This window comes from Penaeus monodon, chromosome 26 (genome assembly GCF_015228065.2).
Source record: "Penaeus monodon isolate SGIC_2016 chromosome 26, NSTDA_Pmon_1, whole genome shotgun sequence".
NCBI classification, from domain to species: Eukaryota; Metazoa; Arthropoda; class Malacostraca; order Decapoda; family Penaeidae; genus Penaeus; species Penaeus monodon.
The window spans coordinates 25,945,530-25,960,529 of record NC_051411.1 but is presented as its reverse complement, the minus strand read 5'-3'; positions in this window follow the sequence as shown (position 1 = coordinate 25,960,529).

The window sequence follows — 15,000 nt, the reverse complement described above, 5'->3', positions numbered from 1 at the left end:
TTCACGAACCAATTGATAGATATAACGAACTAAAATGACATATAACGAGCCAGTTTCAGCGTATAACAGTGAGATTCCATGGCCTTCAAGAACAGGCTAGTTCAGATGTTAAATTTCCCCCGAGGCATTTCACCGAGCCGTCCTTCGCATTCCCAATGTTAAATTAAATGTTAAAAGTTAAGATGTGTGTATCTGTTGCCGGTCTGTTTTAGCGGTCAAGTTCTTTTAAATCTTTTTTTTTCCTTCTTTTTCTTTCATTGCGTGTTTTTCTTTTCGTTTTAAGAAGGTTAGAGTGTTAGGTTTGTAGTGTGATTTGTGTTTGTTTTGTGAGAATCTTTTTCCATTGTTTTGTGTAATGCTAATTTTGTTGATAATTATGATAATGTTACAAAACTCATAATGATGATAATGACAGTGATAGTATCGATATTGACGATGCTGAAATTAATATTACTACTAATATTACTACTGATGATAGTGTCTTTATAATATCAGTTATTAGTATCATTAATGTTATCATTATTACTGTCTTTATCATTATTACAATTACCATTTCAGTGAAAAATCAATATACGTTTGTAATGGTCCGTTGTACTTTTTCAGGTATGATGAGCATCTATCAAGGCCAGCGGCAAGGCGTTGTCTGGTGAGCTTCACAGGTTACAATATGTATATATATGTGCGTGTGGATGTGTTCATGCGTGTGTGTGTGTGTGTGTGTGTGTGTGTGTGTGTGTGTGTGTGTTGTGTGTGTGTGTGGTTTGGTGTGTGGGGTTGGTGTGGTGTCATCAGTCAAAAAAGCACACACACCACACACACACACACACACACACACACACACACACACACACACCACACACACAACACACACACACCCACACCCCAACACACACATACACACACACACACAAAACACACACACACACACACCCCACACACACACACCCCAACCACACACACAAAACCAACACACACAAAACAGTAATGCATGTCAGGCATTCAGCTCATCTTTTCACATTTCGCAATTCAAATCTACCTGACTCATCCCGGTTATCAATATTGTCAGAAAAACGATCTAATGCTCTACGATTTACCTTGGACATACCTGCCCGTGGGTATGAACACGGGAGGAAGAGAGAGAAAAGGAGGAGAAAAGAAGAGAGAAGATGGAGAGAGAGAGGAGAGAGAGGAGGAGAGGAGAAAAGAGAGAGAGGCGAGGGAGGAGGAGAAGAAATTGAGAGAGAGAACAGAGAAGAGAGAGAGAAAAGAAGAGAGGGAAGAGAAGAGAAAAGAAGAGAGAGAAGAGAAGAACGAGAACAGTGAAAAGAAAGAGAAGAGGAGAAGTTAGAGAGAGAAAAGAGAAGAAAGAGAGATAGCCAGAGAAAGCGAGAGAGATGAAATATCTAAAATCATATATCAGACAACTGAAAACATAATCTGCTTGATTTACTCCGAAAAAAAGGCGAAAAAGATAAGACCGAGAGAAAATGATAGTACGAAAACAGAAAGAGTGAGGTAGAGAGAGAGAAAAAAAAAGAAAAAAAAATCGTACAACCACAGTAGAAAATACAATCAAGACGCGAGGCTGAATCACGCCCAAGGTCACACGCTGACCTAGTTCCCCATCCTTCGATCTGCCTAGCGTGCCAGGCCCCAGATGACCCGCCCCCTTGTTTTTCCTTTAAAGGGGGGGGACCGCCTTGACACACTGACCCGGGCGCATGACGATCCCGGCGCTCAGGACTTCTCATTCTTATTCCCGTAGGATGGCGGGATCGAGCCAAGACCGCCTAACGCCGTACAAAACCTACAAATGCTCCCAAACACGCACACGTACACGAAACCTACCGTCACGAAAACCACAACACCACACAAACACCCAACACACACACCCGTTAATTTAAAATCCCTATTCGTTGAACAAGAAATAAAAGAAAAGGGGACAAGTAAAAGAGATGAATGAGGGACGAAGAAAAGAAAAAAGGGGATGAGAAGAGGAAGAAAATGAAGGGAAGGGAATGGAAAAAAGGGAGAAAGAAATTTAAAAAATAAAGAGGAGAGGAAAAAAGGAAAGGGAAAAAAGAAGAGAGGGAAATAAAAAAGAAAAAAAAAAGAACAAAAAAAAGAGAAAAAAAGGAAAAAAAAAAATTGCAACCAACAAAAAAAATAAACATCGTATGCCCAAACGCGGGGGCAAAAACCACCAAAGATTCTGACCAGGGGCCTTGTCGGCGACGGCCTCCCGGGACGGAGGTGAAACCGTTTTGGGGGCCTTTTCCTCAAGTTTCTTCGAAATTTTTACCTCGACCCCGTAAGGATTTTGTCTTTGTTTATCATGTATTGGATGTAGTATGTAGTATACAATATTTTATATATATTATATTAAAATTTTATTTTTATATATAATTTTTATATATATATATAATTTAATATATTTCATTAAAATATATATAATAATTTATATTATATATATAAAAATTATATATTATATATATGTGGTGTTTTTTTTTTTTTTTGTGTGTGTGTGGTGTGTGGTGTTGTGTGTTGTGTTGTTTTTTTTATAAAAAATGTTTATTACAACCCCAAAAAAAAACACCACACAAAAAAAACCCCCCACAAAAAAACACATACATCGAACTGTTATTTTTTTTTTCCCTTTTCTTTTTCCCTACTTCTTTTGTTTTTTTTTGGGAATTTAAAAAGCTAAAAATATTGAAACACTTTTTCATCGTCCTACGCATTGCTAATGCAAACACATCTTTTTAGGTGCAAAATTTTACATTTATTTTCTCGTCCACTGATATGACTTGTACAAACACACACATAAAAAAAAACAGACATTGATATAGTGAGACAGATTTAGAAATTTAAATGTAGATTTTAGCTTGAATATATTATTTCCCGGAATACTCCAGCGCTGGAAAATAAATTGCATAGGTAGGATCCAGCGACCTAGCTTAACCTCTCCGTTGAATTATTCAGCAATTTGTCTGAATAATTTAGAGATAAGTCAGTCCAGCTTTTGGCCTCTCGAAGCGCCCGGCAACTGAGGATAAAGTTAATCTTGAGGATTTATAAAGCCAGATAAGATTGGATTTAAAGTGTCTGGGATTTATGTGTCATCGATATAAATAGTTCTGTGGGTGAGTGATTGTTGGATTACAGAAGTGTCTCTTGTGATAATCCTTTTTTGTACTTTATTAGCAGGAAGGTTGGCTAGAGAAAGTGCATTTTTCAAATACGTACGGATACACGTATTGTATGTGTGATACGTAGATTTACAAGTGGATATATTTATTTATACCCTTTCCTCCTCCCCCCTCCCCCCCCCTCTCCCCCCCATCTCTCTTCTCCCCTCTTTCTCTCTTCCCTTTCCCCCTTTTCTTCCGCTCTTCCTCCCCCTCCCCCTCTTCCCGTCTCTTCTCTCTCTCCCTTCTCCCCATTCTCCCCTCTCCTTTTCCCCCCTCTCGCTCTCCTCTCTCCTCCTCTCTCTTCCTCCGTCCTCTCCTCTCCCCTCTCTCCTCCTCCTTCTTCCCCCTTCCCTCTCTCCCTCCCCTCCTCTTCCTCTTCTCCCTCTCTCTCTCCCTTCCCCTCTCCCCCCCTTCCTCCTTCTCTCCTCTCTCTCCCTTTTTCTCCTCTCTCTCTCCTCTTCTCTCTCCTCCTCGCCTCTCCCTCCTCTCTCTCCCCTCCCTCCCCCCACCCTCCTTCCCTCCCCCTTCCCCCCCCTCCCCCTCCTCCCCTCCTCCTCCCCTCCCCCCCCTCCTCTTCCCCTCTCCCTTTGCTCTTCCCCCCCCTCCCCTCCCCTCTCTCCTCTCCTCCTCTCCCTCTCCTCCCCTCACCCCCCCCCCCCCCCTCTCTCCCCCCCCCCTTTCCCCTTCTCTCCCTCTCCCCCCCCCCTCCCTCCCCCCCCCTCTCCTCCTTCCTCCCCCCCCTCTTCCTCCTTCCCCTTCTCGTCTCCCCCCCCCCCCCCCTCCTCTCTCTCCTCGCCCCCCTTCCCCCTCTCTCCCTCTCTCCCCCCCCCCCCTCCCCTCTCCCCCCCCCCCTCCCCCTCCCGCCCGCCCCCTTCCCCTCCCCCCCTCCTTTCTCCCCCCCCCTCTCCCCCCCGGGTCCTCCTCCCCCCCCCCCCCCCCCCTCCCCCCCCCCCCCCCCCCCCCCCACCTCCTCTTTCCCCTCCTCCTCCTCCTCCTCCTCCTCCTCCTCCTCCTCCTCCTCCTCCTCCTCCTCCTCCTCCTCCTCCTCCTCCTCCTCCTCCTCCTCCTCCTCCCTCCTTCCCCCCCTCCCCTCCTCCTCTTCCCTCGCCCTTTCACCTCCTCTCCTTGCTCTCCTCCCCGCCCTCGGCCTTTCTCCCTGTTCCACCTACTCCCCACCCGCCCCCTCCCCTCTCCCTTTATCCCCTCCCTCCGTCGTCTTTTCCTCCTCTCCCCTACCCTCCTATTTCCCCTCTTCCTCTCACGCACAATTCTCCCCCTCCACCTATTTCCCCTCTTCCCTTTTCACGCTGTCACCTCCCTCCGTTCCCCTCCCTTCCCCTCCTTCTCTAATCTTCTCCTCCCACCTCTTCCCCCAACTCTTTCTGCCTGTTCTCCCTCCCCCTTATTCCCCTCCCTTCCTCTCCTCCCCGCCGCTTCCCTCTTTCCTCCTCTCTATCTCTCCCTCTTCCTTCTCCTCCCTTCACTTCCCCCCCTCACCCTCTCCTCGTCCTCCCGCCTTTCCCCTCCTCTCTGAGCTCCCCCCCCACCCTTTCTCTCACCCCCCTTGCGTTCCCCCGCCTTTCCCCTCCCCCCCTTCGCCTCCCCCACCCCGTCACTCACCGCTATCGCCCCAACAAGGCTCTGAGGCGACAAGACTTTTTGTATAATTTGGTCACTTTTCGAGAGCCCGACCGAACCCGGGCCAAGAGCCGGGACTTACCGGGTCCCGGTCTTTCTACCGCCTCCTCTGCTACGCCTCGACCGGATAAATGACCCCCCTCCCCCCCCCAACTCCCGGTCCTTTTCCCTGTTCCCCACCTCCCCCCCCTCCCCTGGCTCTTGGCCCTACCCCGTTGTCCCTGTGCCCTCCCTGGCCCTTCTCTCGCCCCTCCCCCCTGGCTCTTCTCTCCGGCCCCTCCCCCCCTGGCCCTTCTCTCTGCCCCTTTCCCCCTTCCCCTGCCCTTCCCCCCCCCCTTGGCCCTTCTCTCTGCCTCCTCCCCGTTCCTCTGCCCCCCCCCCCCTCGGCTCGGTTCTCTGCCTCTTGGTTCATTCATAAAACTCCCCGTTCAGCTCAGGTTATATTTAGACATGATACTTTGACTCTGTTATGTTATGGGGAGGGAGAAGGGGTGGGGGTACGGGGTTGGAGGGGTGGGGGGTGGTGTCCTTTTTTTTTTTTTTGGGGGGGGATGGGGGCAGTTTAGGAAATTTTCTTCAGTTCTCCGGCTTTCTTGATTTTCTTTCATCTTTTTTTTCTTTCTTTCTTGATTTCTTCATGTCTTTCTTAATCACTTCTACTTTCTCTATATCTTTTGTTTGTCTCTTCATCTCTTTCTATGTCTCTCTTTATCTCCTTATACTTTCACTCCCAATTGTTTTTCTTTCTCTTTGCCTTTCATTATCAATTTTATTTTACTGTCTTCTTTGTCCCTACCTTCCTTTATCATTTTCTCTCTATCTATCTTTATCACTTTCGCTCTCTCTTTCTGTCTTTCTGTCCTTTGATATTCTATAACCTTGTGAAAATCTTGATAATTAGAAATCACTCTGCAGAAAGTCTTGAAGATAAACTATAATAAAACTTGCATTAATGAAATATACTTTATAAGTGCATGGTATTAAAGGCAAATAAATATATGATTTACTATAAAATGTGAAAGATCTATAAGTAGGAAAAAATTAGTGTCATGATTTTTCATGGTTTTAACCCTATCAGCACCAGAACTACTGGATATGACAAATAAAAGAGATGAATAAGTATAAAAAAATCAAATACATTCATCACTATTGTATAAAAATAATAATAAGAAATAAATAAATCAACTGAAATCCTTATACTAGGATATGCTTCAGCGTCCTTAGTTAAGCTTGCAACTAAGGCGTACTAGGAACCTTATAACCTGCGAGGGTTATTGACTAGTGTGAATCTGTATTTTTAGTGTGAGTTCGCTCAGCCTGACCATAGGGAAGGGCCGGTCACTGACTCAAGTTTTGAATTCCTTTGGAAAAAAGGGTGTTTTCGAGCCAAAATAAAAAAAAAAAAAAAATAAAAAAAAGAGAAGCAGGGAGAGAGAGAGAGAGAAGAGAGAGAGAGAGATGTGGGAGGGAGTAGAAAGAAAGAGATAGAGAGTTAGAGAGAGAGAGAGACAGAGGGAGAGAGTTAGGAGAGAGAGAGAGAGAGAAGAGAGAGAAGAGAGAGAGAGAGAAGAGAGAGGAGGAGAGAAAGAGATGGAAGATATATAGATAGGAGATGAGAGAGTGGAGAGAGAGATATTAGATATATATAGACAGAGAGAGAGAGAGAGAGAGGAGAGAGAGAGAGAGAGAGAGAGAGAGAGAGAGAGAGCAGGAGAAAGAAAGAGAAAGAGAGAGAGAGAGAGAGAGAGAGAGAGAGTAGGAGAGAGGAGGAGAAAGAGAGAGAGAGAGAGAGAGAGAGAGAGAGGATGAGAAGGAAGGCGAGAAGTTCTTATATTAAGAGTCTTCTTATCGTTTCTTTTACTTAAAAGAAACTGGGAGGGGGGGGAAGGGCATTAACATCTTGAAACACAAAAACCATAATAGTGATAATAACAACTTGAATGTTATCATACATTTTTTTCTCTCTACTTTTTTTTCCCAAAGTGTCAATTTCCAGAGAAATAGAGTAAATACTAACGACAGTAACAACAACAACAATAACAACAAAGACGAATTTACATTTTCAGCTTTTTCTTAATGCGTTTTAATATTTAAAAAAAAAATGAAAGACCTTCCCACCGCTTCCCAGAAACAAGACAGGAGTTTGTCTCTCGAGAAATTTCCCCATCTTTTGTGCATTAACCCATGAAGGAAGTAACATCATCTTTTCCCAATCATAAAGACAATGAGTCATAACCTTCCCCTTTTGTTTCTCATAAAATGATTTCACATCGCGTGTTCAGGAACTGAATATCGAGTGTCAACTTCCCTGCCTTTTTATCAACTTTTAATTCTATTTTTGTGTTTTATTTATTTATTTTTTGTTTTTGTTTTTGGCTTTTTTTTTTTTGGTTGTTGTTTGAAGGTGGTTGACGAAGGAGGAAGAGGAGGAAGAGGAGGAAGAGGAGGAGAAGGAGGAATTTTTTTTTCTTTAGCCTTCAAGATACAGTAATTATTTTATTTCTTTTATTTTGTTTTATTATTTATCGATTTATTTATTTTCTACGGGGAGCTTGATGTTATCTCTTCTTCCTTCTCTGTTTTCCTTTCTTTCTTTCTTTCTGATCTCTTCCTCCTTATCAAGTCCCTTTTTCTCTTTCTCTTTGTATCTCCTCCTCGGTCCCTTTGGCTGCCAGTCTCTCCTCTCTCTCTCTCTCTCTCTCTCTCTCTCTCCTCTCTCCCTCCCTCCCTCCCCCTCCCCCCCCTCTCTCCCCATTCTCCCCTGTCTCTCTCCCTCTCCCTTTTCTTTCTCTCTCTCCCCTTCTCCCCCCCCCTCTGTCTCTCTCTCTCTCTCTCTCTCTCTCTCTCTCTTCCTGTCCCTCTTCCTCTCACTCTTTATATATGTACATAAATATATACACACACATATACATACATACAAACTTACATATATAAATATGAATATATATATATATATACTATATATCTATATATTATATATGTAGTATATATATGTATATATATATATATATCTATATATATATATATATCATATATATATATATAATATATATATTATATATATATATATCTATAAGATATATATATCATATGTATATATACAATACACACAAACACACACACACACACACCCAACCCACACACACACACACACACACACCACACTACATAATACTATAATATATATATATATATATATATATATCTTATATATATCTATATATATATATATATATATATAGATATCCATCTATATAGATTCACACACACACCACACACACACACACACACACACACCACACACACCCAGTCCACAAACACACCACACACACCACACACACACACCCACACACACACACACACACACACACACACACACACACACAAGTATGTATGTATTTGTGCGTGTGTATTTTACCGTTCCACCGCTTGTGCATGCAAGAGCGTGTGTATACGAGCAAATTTCTTCTATTTCCGAATTTCCTCGATGATGAAGTAAACATTGACTTAACGAAGCATTTGGAACACGAGAGCCTTTTGCGGCTTCGAGACACGCCGAGGAAACGTAGCAATTCGGACATCGCAACAAAACTGTGCGAATTGCGTAAGTGACTCCTCGTGGTGAATGGTGTAAAGAAGATTGAAAGATGGTGATAAGAGGAAAAGGAAAAGGAAGAACGGAAAAAAGGATGAATAATCACAATAGAAGTGCGAGGAGGTGGGGAAACAAAAATAAGCACATAGCAACAATGACTATAAATATATACATCAAACACACAAGCAACAAACATGAGAGTGAGAAGCAAGCTAGATATCATACGACAATCATAAAAGGAATGGAAGAAAACGAGGGATAAACATGAATAAGAATCGAAGAATTAGACAAAAAGTATAAAAGATCATAAAAAAAATGTATATATACAAGTAGCAGAGAAAATGAGAAAATCTGTGGAACAAAAACAATAATAATACAAAAACACGACGAAGAAAACGTAGAGCAAAGACAGTAACAAGAAACACAGAAAAGCAAGAAATAGCCTAACAAAACAATAAAAAAGAGAGGGTGAACAAAACGTAGTAAAATACAAAAAAACAACAACAACAACAAAGAACAGGAAACGTGGAAGGAAGAAAGAAAGAAAGAAAAAAAACCGCTCAAAATAAGTATGCAACCAACATGCAAATAACCCTTTGTTTGTGTCATGTCAGTGTCAGTAAATTAAGTCCAGTCAGCAAATATGAACTAAGCTGACTTCAAGGGTCACGTGTCAGCTTGAGGGTCGAGGCTGACGAGGAGGAAAAGCGAAAAGGGAGAAGGAGAAATTAACATAAACGTAAACATTGATTCGTATGTAAACATTTCACTTTTTAAGGGGGCGGGGAAGAAGAGGGGGAAGAGGGGGGATTGGGGGAAGGGGGCTGAAAGGAGGGGGGGGGGCGATAGGAAGAATGTATAAAGGTCAAATTTTGTTTGTTCAGTGGGATGCGGTAGTGAGTGTGCCTGGGAGGAAATGAGAGAGAGAGAGAGAGAGAGAGAGAGAGAGAGAGAGAGAGAGAGAGAGAGAGAGAGAGAGAGAGAGAGAGAGAAGAGAGAGAGAGAGCGAGATTTAAACAGGAAAAAAAGGAACACTGAACATGTCTCCAATAAGAACATACTTATGAAAAGCTGATAAGAAAAAAGACCAGATGAGAGGCATAATGATAAAATAAACAACGAAAACGAATAAGAAGAAAAAGAAAAAAAGAAAAACAAAAAGATGAGAATAAGAAAAAGAGAGAGAATAAGATAAAACACCAACAGAGAATAAAAAAATAAGCACAAAGCTGAAGACGAGAAGAGAAAAGTAAAAGAAGAAAAGAAGATAAGGTATAGCAGAGTAGAGAGAAAAACCGTCTCGTATAGTGACCGTGTCTTTGGAGACATTCCGAGGTCAAGCATCGGATACCGGGAATAACGCAGCGCGATACGGGGTTTCAGGGAGAGATTTTTGCCCACGGAGGAAAGAGGAGCGAGAGGGGGGAGGGGGAGGGTATGGGGGGAGGGGGAGGGTATGGGGGGAGGGGGAGGGTATGGGGGGAGGGGGAGGGGGAGGCCATGGAGGAGAGGGAAGGCATAGGGAAGGGGGGAGGGCATGGGTGAGGGGGGCGGGGGGAGGACATGGGGCGAGTGGGAGAGAGGAGAGAGGGGAGAGAGGGGAGAGAGGAGAGAGGAGAGAGAGGAGAGAGGAGAGAGAAGGAGGAGAGAGGAGAGAGTAGGGAGAGGAGCGGGAAGATTCCACAGGGCGAGAGGAGAGAGGAGCGAGAGCACTGGGGGAGAGGCAGAGGGAGTGGGGGAGAGGAGAGAGATGGATAGATCGGCGTCCTCCTCCTCATCTGGGAAGAGCCGAATCGCATCGGCGCTTCGTGTGGAAGCTGGATAGAGAGATGGATAGATGGATGGGGAGTTAGAGATTTGTTGACGGGAAGAGGCGGGTAAGTACGTTTATGTGCGTGTGTTTTTTCTCTTATCAAATATTTGTTTTTTAGTAATAAAAAAACTGAAATCAGGTGTACAGACAGATAAAAATTAGGTGGAGAGAAAGAGATGCAGGCAGAGAGATGGAAGAAAAGTTAGATTGATATATAAATTGACAGACAGATGGATAGATAGAGGGACAGACAGACAGACAGACAGACTGACAGACAGACAGGCAGACAGACAGACAGACAGACAGACAGACAGACAGACAGGACAGACAGACAGACAGACAAACAGACAGACACAAAGACAGAAAGACACACAGACACACACACACACACACACACACACACACACACACACACACACACACACACACACACACACACACACACACACACACACACACACACACACAAGAGAACAAGACACGAAAGTGAAACTGAATTAATTCCCAAAAACATCTAAAAGGACTTCGTGATGATCAACCTTCTCTCCCGCACAAGAAGGGCCCTTGTATCCCGGCCAGATTTCGATCGCCCTCAATTTTCGCGGAAGAAGCAGCGGAGTGTAAATGTTTGTGGAGTAAATGTGATCGATTTCTTAGAAAGAGGGAACTCGGGGTCTTAGAAAAGCATTCCGTCCCCTCCCTCCCTTCTCCCCCTCCCCTCCCTCACTCTCTCTCTCTCTCTCTCCGCCTCTCTCTCTCCGCTCTCTCTCCGCCTCTCTCTCCGTCTCTCTCTCTCCTCTCTCTCTCTTGTTCCTCTCTCCTCTCTCCTCTCTCCCTCCCTCTCCCCCTCTCTCTCTCTCTCTCCTCTCTCTCCCTCTTCCCTCCCTCTCCCTCCCCTCCACCCCTCTCCTCCCGCTCTCTCTCTCTCTCTCTCTCTTCTCTCATCTCTCGCTCTCTCATCCCTTCTCTCTCCTCTCCCCTCCCGCTCTCTCTCATCTCATCTCTCTTCTCTCTCTCTCTCTCATCTCAACATCTCAATCTCTCTTCTCTCTCGTCTCTCTCTTCTCTCATCTCTCATCTGTCTGTCTGTCTGTCTGTCTCTACTCTCTCTCTCGTCGTCATCTCTTCTCCTCAGCGTCTCTCTCGGGTCTCTACTCTCTCTCTCCGTCCTCTCTCTCTCTCATCTCTCTATTCTCGTTCTCTCTCTCTCTCATCCTCTCCTCTCTCTCTCTCGGCTCTCTCTCTCTCTCTCTCTCTTTCTCTCTCCGCGCTCGCTTTTATCCTCTCTCCCTCTCTCTCCTCTCCATCTCACTCTACCCTCCAGTCGGAGCTCCTCTCTCTCGCTCGCTCTTCTCTCTGCGTCCTCCCCCCCCTCCCTCTCCCTCCCACACACACACACTCTCTCTCTCTCTCTCTCTCTCGGGCTCATCTCTCATCCATCTCTTCTTTCTCTCTTTCTCTCTCTCTCTATCTCTCTCTCTCTCTTCATCTATCCCCCTCTCTCTCTCTCTCTCTCTCCTCTCTCTCTCTTCCCTCTCTCTCTCTCTTCTCTCTCCGTCCCCTCTTCAGAAGCTCTCCTCGCCGTCTCGTCGGTCGGTCTCTCTCTCTCTCTCTCTTCCTCCGCTCTCTTCTTTTCATCCTCCTCTCTCCTTACTCTCTCTCTCCCTCTCTCTCTCTTCGTCTCTCTCTCTCTCTCGCCTCTCACATCGTCTCTCTCTTCTCTGTCTCTCTCCGTCTCTCTATCTGTCTCCATCTCGTGTCTCCTCTGTCTCTCTCCTCTCTCTCTCTCTTCTCTCTCTTTCCGTCCCTCCCTCCCTCCCTCTGTGATCGATTTCTTAGAAAGAGGGAACTGGGGGTCTTAGAGAAACATTCCGTTCCCTCCCTCCTTCCCTCTCCCCCCCCCCCCTCTCCCCTCCCCCCGCCCCCCCCCCTCTCCCTCTCTCCCCTCCTCCCCCCCTCCTCCCTCTCTCCCTCTCCCCCCCTTCCCCCTCTCCCCCCCCCCCTTCCCCCCCCCTCCCCCCCCTCTTCCCCCTTTCCCCCCCTTTCCCCCTCCCTCTTCTCCTTCTCCTCCTTTCCTTCTTTCCTCCACCTTCCTCCCTTCCCTCCTTCCTTTCATTTCTTTCCTCCCCATTCCTCCACCCCTCCTTCTTTCCTTCTCTCCCTCCCTCTCTTTGATAACGCAATAGATCACCGTTTACTTAAGTGTCCTTTGCATGACTAAACTTTTTTTCTCTCTCTCACCCTTTATTTTTTTCTTTTCAAAACCTTTTCGTCATGTTTGCAATTTGCATTACGGGTTTTACAGTTTCGCAACTATTTTATCAGTCACTAACAGATTTAATTATGTATTCATTTATTTATTTATCTGTTACTTATCTTCCGTCCTTTTCCTTTCGTTTTCTATTATTCATCTTTACTTACCTTACTTACAAGTCTCCTTCACTCCCTTTCCCTTCCCCCCCTCCCCCCCCCTTCTCCTCCTTCCCCCTCCTCCCCCTCCTTCTCCTCCTCCCCTCCTCCCCCCCTCTCCCTCCTCCTCTCCTCCCCTCTTCCCTCTCCTCCGCCTCCTCCCCTTCTCTCCTCCTTCCCCTTTCCTCCTCCTCTCCACTCCCCCTCCCTCCTTCCCCTCCTCCCCTCCTCCCCTCCCCCCCCCCCCCCCCTCCCTCCTCTCCCCTTCTCCTCCTCCCCTCATTCTCCACCTCCCCTCCTTCTCCTCCTCCCCTCCTCCCCCCTCTTCCCCCTCCCCCCACGCGCTACTTCGCCCCATAACACAGGGTTTTACCAGGTGTCGGATTTCGCTTGTGTGGAGCATGTTAGTCTGCCCTGCGTAAATCCCTCCGAGCCGGTATGAGAAAGAGAGAGAGAGAAAGGGAAGGAGAAGGAGGAGGAGGAGAGAGAGAGAGAGATAGAAGGATGAAGGGTAGAGAAGAGAGAGAGAGGGGGGGAGTCAAAGAGAGAAGGAGAGGGAGGAAAGGAGAGAGAGAGAGAGAGAGAGAGAGGAGAGGAGAAAAGAGAGAGAGAAAGAGAGAGAAAGAGGACGAGCTTAACGAAGGAAGTAAAACAACCGAACACCACTTAAACAGATAGAACACGAAAAGAAAATGAAATAGCCGTATAAGTACATGAATAGATAGTCAAAACGAAACAAAACAAAAGAAAACAAAACAAAAAAGCATCAAATAAACCTTAAAACCCCCAAAGAATACGGATCAAGGACCATCCCCGACAATGACGCAATACCCTACGCAATCTCCTAGGCTTTCGTGCGTAAGGAATCACACAGCTGATGTCACCTTCTCGAAAGTAAACACCGCGACCTATGTTTAGTTACGTGAGGCAACTTCTCTTCGGTTTGAGGTTCGTGTGTGATTCGTGAAGATGATTGATTTATTGGTTTGATTCGTATTTTGGATTAATGAGAAAAGGGAGGGAGAGAATTAACCATGGTAGAAGAGAAAGAGAGAGAGAGAGAGAGAGAGAGAGAGAGAGAGAGAGAGAGAGAGAGAGAGAGAGAGAGAGAGAGAGAGAGAGAGAGGGGGGGCGGGGGTAGATAGATTGAACGATTAGCAGGAAGAGAGTGAAACGAACACACACACACACACCCCAAGCCGGCCAAACAATCAGAGACGAAAGCGAGCCAGGGGAAACAGACCCCTACAGGCAAACGTCAATAAGGGTGTCAATTCCACCCTGATAGCCCGTGGCCCTGGGCCCTAGTGCCACCGGATCAAGAGGCACCCCTAGACGGCCCAGGGGGATTCCTGCTCGCTGCACAACGGGATTAATTAGCGACGAAACAAAACCTGTTTCTTGTGTTGCGTTTGCGGACCCTAAATGAACCCTCCAGCCTTCGATTTTTAACATTAGTACTATTTTTTTCGTTTCTTTTCAGGGTTCTTTTGTTATTTCCCTCCATTTTCTTCGGGTTGTATTTTTTCCGCTTTTTTATTTTTTTTCGGAATTTTCATTCTTTTGTTTTTTCCTTTTTTGTTATTTCCTTATTCTTTTATTTTCAGTTTTTATCGTTGTTTTTTCTTTCTTTCTTGATTATATATATATATATATATATATATATATATATATATATATATATATATATATATATATATATATATATATATATTCTTCCTTTGCTTTTGTTTCTTTTGGGTTTCTTTGATATCCTGTTATCATTATTATTGTCCTTTTCCTGTGTTCACCTTTCGTTTTTTTTTTGTTTGTTTGTTTACTCTTTCCTTTGTTTTCCGATTGGTTTACATTTTTTCTCTCTTTTTTAAGTAATTTTCTCATTTATAAAATATACTTAATATTTTGATTTCTGTTCTTTCTTTTTCTTTTTTTTTATTTCCACATTTTCTCTATTAAAGAAATGGGTTTTATTCTCTGCTTATTCTATTTTGTTTATATTTTCCAATTTTTTTCTTGAATTTACCTCTATTTTTTCATGTTTATTTATGAAATTTTATTTTTTTTTCTTTCTTTTTTTTCTCTTATTTTCCTCCTTTTTTCTTCCGTTTCTCCTTTTCGTAATAATTATTCATTTGTCTTCATTTTCTTCATCCTTTTCTCTCCTTTTATTCTCCCACCGTTATTATTCTTTATTTCTTTCGGTTCGTTATCTTGTACTTCTCCATTTCCCTTTTCTCTTCTGTTTGCATTATCTTTAATAATAGAGAAGATGAAGAAAAACAGTGGACAAGAACAAGGAGACTACGGAAGGAGAGAATAAGAAAAAATGAGAGAGAGAGAGAGAGAGATAGCTA